We start from the raw sequence: 6,000 nt of genomic DNA, 5'->3' as shown, positions 1-6,000 counted from the left end.
AAGTGTGTGAATGTGAATATGAATGCATTTTTATTACGGCCGCACCTCGATGTGAGGTTGCCTACGTATCCGTTAGGAATCAGGCCGAACGTAGCTCTAGCCAAACCTCGCACAAGTGTGTATACCTCAAAAAGGTCTTTTTAAGGGTTGTAACGTGGTTAGGCTAAAGGTTTAAAGAAGAAGGGGATAAAGGCTCAAGACCCTAGATAAGCCCCCAAAGTGTGCAACCTTGCTTTTGAATATTTGTATTTTTATGCTTGAGGTTTTCTACTCTTTTTTTAGCTCTTTCGTTTGCTTTAGCATTTATTTTATTTTAATAAGTGTGGGCAATCTCGATCATGCGGTCTATCACTCACTTGACATTCATGTTTCTCAGGCACGGTACCGAGCACTCGATAAGAGACGCAATCTGAGACGTGTTCTTATCAAAGATATTTTCATATCAAAGACATTGGAACACTTGCCCTTTTGTACACTTTTATTTATTTTTGCTTTTGCTTATTTTTGCTATTTTTTGAATTACTCAAGCTTTTTATGAAATTGAAAATTGCATAAGTTGCACACCATCCCATCCCAAGGTTAGATAGATGTAGGTTGAAAAAAGAAAGGTCTATCGTTAGACGAGGCTCAAAGGGTTTATGAAGAAAGGATCGTATAATTGAAGGGAGAAAGGAGATATGATGTGGCTACAAGAGGTGCCTCAAATCATTGGTATACCTTGTGCTTAATTCGACATGGATTTTTTTTTTTTTTTAATGAAATGATCATATGCAAGGAAATAAATGCTCATTTTATTAAAAAGGGAAAAGAAAAGAAAAACTACAAAAATAATCTAAAGGAAAAGAAAAGGTGCCTATGCTAGACTTATTGGGGAAAGGAAAAAATGAAAAAGAAATAGAAAAAGAGGTCATGAAATCTTGTCATTGAAGCTCGCCTCTTGTCTTGTGTTGTTTGCTCCGACATCATCCAGTCTTCTCGCTAGCTAGAGGCAATGGGATCTTATTTGCTTCTATGAGATCTTGAATGAGATTTTGAAACCTGTAGCATTGATCGGTGGTATGACCGTTTCCTCGATGGTACTTGCAATAGGAATTTGGATTCCATCTCGAAGATCGATTTTCTGGTGTCGGATCCTCGGTAGGGCCAATAGGTTTGATTAATCCTCGATCATAGAGATGATTGAAAGCAACATCGTAGGTCATTCCAATGGATGTGAACTCTCGCCTGGGTTTCCTTTTAGATCCTTGATTGTCCACGGCTAAGACATCATTATGGTCAAAGGTACTAACATTATTACTAGAGTGGGCGCTTTCGGAAGAAGAAGGATTGTCGCTCTTCTTTCCTTTCCAGCCACCGTGGTTGCTATTGTTAGTAGCTTTTTGCTTTGCGAGGTCATCTTCGATATCGATACCTATGTCATAGACGGCCTTGAAAGTATTCAAGTTGTGTTGATATTTTAAGTGCTTTGAATACTTTTCTTGGAGATTCTTGATAAACATCCTCACGGATTCTTTTTCGGTGGGGACCTCAATCATCTTGGCGGAAGTTTCTCTCCATTTATTAAAGAAAGAAGTAAAGCCTTCATTCTCTTTTTGTCTTAGCATCTCAAGTTGTCTATGATCGGTTTCAACTTGAATATTGCACTTGTACCTATCAACGAAAGCGTTTGCTATCGATTCCCAGGTAAAGGTTTTCTCCTTGTCAAGGGAGAAGAACCATTGTTGGCAAACGGTTTCAAGAGATAGTGGGAACAGAGAGGGGAAAACCTTCTTATCGATACCCTTAATGTTCATTATAGTTTCAAAAGCTCTTAGATGGAAGTAAGGGTTGTCTGTTGCCTTGAATTTAGGGATGTCAGTGGCGTTGAACTTATGCGGAAGAAGTTCTTTGTCCAGCGAGACCCCTTGCGAACTCATGCCCTGAAATTTATAGTCACTAGATAGCTTGCTTAGACTCTCTTGCATGAGATTCATCTGTTGTTGCTTCACGGGATCATCAACCTTGAGGGTGAGTAGCTTCAGTGTTTCAGTCATGGTAACCAATTGGTTCCTAAGCTCATTGACTTCTTCTTGAGTTGCCATTATCTTCTTAGCCTTCCTCTTCTGACAAATCGGTTTATCAAAAAGCGAGACTTGAATAAAGAGGTTGTCCTTGATTAATCGCCCTTCTCTCCTCGACCAAGTACTGTGGGAAAGGAATTTGGGGATACTTATCATTAATTATTTAACTCAAAATTTATTCAACATGCAATGGATGGAGGAATGAAGGAAAATTGGAATAAAATGTGAAAGAAGATTTAGATGGAGGGATATGAAGAATTAGGAATAGAATGTACCCCCCAACTCAAATGACGGAAAGATCGACTCATGCATGGACCTACGACATGGTCATGGTGACGTGTACTCAAAGTGTGTGCTAAGATTAGTGAGTGTAGATGACATGTTAAGGCTCGTGTCATGACCATGTGGCTAGACTATGTGACTAGACTCAAGCAAAGACTAAGTTAAGACTTCACGTATATGCATTAAACTGGACAGACTGTGGTATTTTAGTCATAACTTTTGATCTGCGACTCTGATTGGGATGAAACCAACGCCAAATTAAAGATAAAACTCGGGGCTACAGATCCATAGGTTGTACGACTCGTAGTTCTTTCTAGAACTCTAGATATGACCAAAACAAGTTGACGTTTGTGCAGTATACGGGAATAAAAATCCGGGTTGACTTAAAGGAACTATGACTCGATTTTATGTTTATTTATTAGCTCAAATTAATTATTTAATTAATTAAACAAAGTCCTTTAGTCATTAATCAGTTTATTTAGTCTTAACACAAGTCAAACAAACGGTTAGGAAAAATCACATAGAGTATGCACAACAAATAATGCACAATTAGTCAAGTAGGCACAATATGATGCAATGAGTTTGCAACCTAACCATGGCTCTAGTTCTCTAAAGTTCGGGATATGGTTTAGTCAAATAGGGTCCATGGTTAATTGTCCAGATGAACCGCGTAGAAGCCTAACCGTGAAGGGTTAACGCGTGTGGATAGAACACCGCGAGTTTTTTAGAAAAAACTCGCTTCCATGGTTTGGTGAATTCAACCTCTCAGATGTACCCTTTGTTGCCAGGAGCGTTCAATCGGGTAGATAGAGCATGAATTCCCAGAGGGTTATGTCCATATGTAGAACACATATGGGTTTCAGAAAAGTGAGAAAAAATTCAATCAGGAAGCAGGATCGAGCAAACAATACGAAAAACCGGTCGAAATTAGAACGCATATTTCTGGCTCGGTATTGGGGGAAATTGGCGCCAGCAAACAGAGACTGGCGCCAACTTTTAACTGTAGCGCCTGGCGCCAATATTGGCGTCTGGCGCTACGGCTAAAAGTGTGGCGCCAAGCTCTGGCCCCTGACGCTACTTCCCACATGCCTCAGCAGCTTTCTGTGCTCAATAAAATCATCCAGTTTCGCGCGGTGTTATTTCAGTCCTAGTTGTGAAAGACATTTCTCAAATTTCCTACGTGTAAAATCCTTATGTTTTTTACTCATTACGGATGGTCTTTCCAATGAGAACCTTTTTATGCATATGCCACAATGTTAATCAAAATTACGCACATGAAATACTTAGAACTTTTCGAGTCTCATCCACTCATTCTAAATCATTGCCGAAACAAATTCAGGAAATAAAATAGAAATCCTCCCCAGCAGAGTCGCCAAAAACTGTAGGGAATAGTTTCAAGCCTTTAAAATCCCACTAGCTTGAACCCCACTGTGATCATACACTAAAGTACGGTGGCGTCCAAAAGGGAAGAAGATAGAGCAAAAGAGTCGCCAACAAGTTTTTGAGGAACTTGTAAACCGTTCACGAGGTGAAGGTTACACCCCTTAACGATCCAAGAGATCGTCAACTCCATAAGGTCATGAACCAAATAAGGGTTCGGGGACGATGGTACAAATCCAACCTAAAAGAGATTGAACCTGCCCTAATAATAGGCCTCTACTTTATTCTGCTCGTATTCATGTGCGCTTTCTGACTAACATGCAATCAATAGGATTAACCCTAAACCTGTTTAATCTATGTTGGTTGAATTTAATGCACAAATAAACTATTATTGGAGATCACTTGAAATTATAATCACAATTAACCCTAAACAAGATTATTAATTATCTTATTAAGCGTGATTGCAAATACCAATTCCCTTTAACATACAATAAAGGTGATCAAGCAATAAAGAATAAATAAGCATCAAGCAACATAATCAATAATAATTATGAAGAATAATAATAATCATATCATAATAATAATCATAATCATCATAAATAAAATAATCATCATCAAAATAATAATAAATTATAACAATTATAATCATAATCATGTTCATGTTAATATTAAAGCATAATAAAAATAGCAAGATCCTAGGCATGATACTAACAAGATTAATAACAAACCCTAGCATGTCACTAAGCAATAAAAATCAAATCTTTAACCCTAACATGATACTAACATGAATAAATATTAGGAAGAGAATAAAAGGCATCATAGCAATCATATTTAATATTAAAAATACCCTAGACATGATACTAGGAATCATAACAACAATATAAACATGATTTCTACATCATAATATCAATAAATAAATTAAAGCACTTACTTGGATGCCTCGTACCTCTTTCTAATTACAAAATACACACGTTAGTAACTTCAAGGAAAATAATAAACAAAACAATTAAATTAAATAATTGAAAGAGAGATTTGGGACCAAACCCTCAGAAATTAAAACCTTTCACGTCTAGGGCGAAGGCAATTTCGAATATGGCTAGGTGTTTCAAGATCTTGTGAATGCGGAATTTTGTATTTGAGAAAAGGCTAGTTTAGAAAAGAGAGAGAAAGAATAATCAAGAAAATCTTGATGAGAGTTGGTTATCGAAAAAGGGGAGATATGACCTCTATTTATAAGAAAAAAAGAGGGTCGAAGAATTAAGAAAAGAATCCAAATTCGAATCGAAATAAAACTCGTAGACAACAGTTTTTACGAATTTTGTTTTTATCATATCTTTTGATCTAGGAATCAGAATAAGATGAATAAGATGTCATTGAAAATATCTTGAAGTCTACTTTCTAACCCAATTAGAATCAGATTAAAATATGTTGTAGAATAAAAGATATGAATGAAATAGTGAGACGGTGTCAGTTTTGGATAGAGTTTGATATCTTATTCATATCTTTTCCGTTATAGCTCGGAATTATTATTATAATATATCATTGGAAAGATAATTTCAAGATCTATCCAACCATATAAAATTTGGATAAAAAATATGAGGCACGAAAATAATATCTGACTGTCTTTGAACATGTTTAAATCCGAATAGAATTAGGACTTTAAAAAAGGAAAGTTTTATAAAAAAGGAAAGTTTATATTTAAATCAAATTCCTTAATCTTATCTTTTCAAAAAAGGATAATTAAGATATTTTAGAAATTTATAGAATATTCTAATCAATCCTAATTATTTTAGGAATAGGATTAAACCTTTGGACCCTCCTCATGATCATTGGGTCATAGGTAAAATCCGGTTTGGGCCCAGTTTAGTATTTTGGCCATAACTTCCTCAATATTCATCGGAATCGGGCTTATAATATATCGTTGGAAAGGTCTTTTCAAGCCCCATCCAACTACACCATTATTGGACCCTTATCATGGACCAAATTAAACTGGAATGGACGTTTTCATAAAATAGAGTGGGTTTTCGAAAACAGAAAGAAAGAATTTTAACAAAAACTAACCGCAACACCAGACTTTTCACACTTTCACCTCATTCGATTATGGTTCGACGTGAAAGGTATTCATCACTGGGTTTGGTTTTGGGGAGACACAAATGGGTGTCTACAATTGCCGAAACAAATTCAGGAAATAAAATAGAAATCCTCCCCAGTGGAGTCGCCAAAAACTGTAGGGAATAATTTCAAGCCTTTAAAATCCCACTAGCTTGAACCCCACTGT

Source organism: Chenopodium album, chromosome 3 (genome assembly GCF_948465745.1).
Source record: "Chenopodium album chromosome 3, dcCheAlbu1.1, whole genome shotgun sequence".
Lineage (NCBI taxonomy): Eukaryota > Viridiplantae > Streptophyta > Magnoliopsida > Caryophyllales > Amaranthaceae > Chenopodium > Chenopodium album.
The sequence above is the reverse complement of the archived record's forward strand: the minus strand, read 5'-3'. Positions refer to the sequence as shown.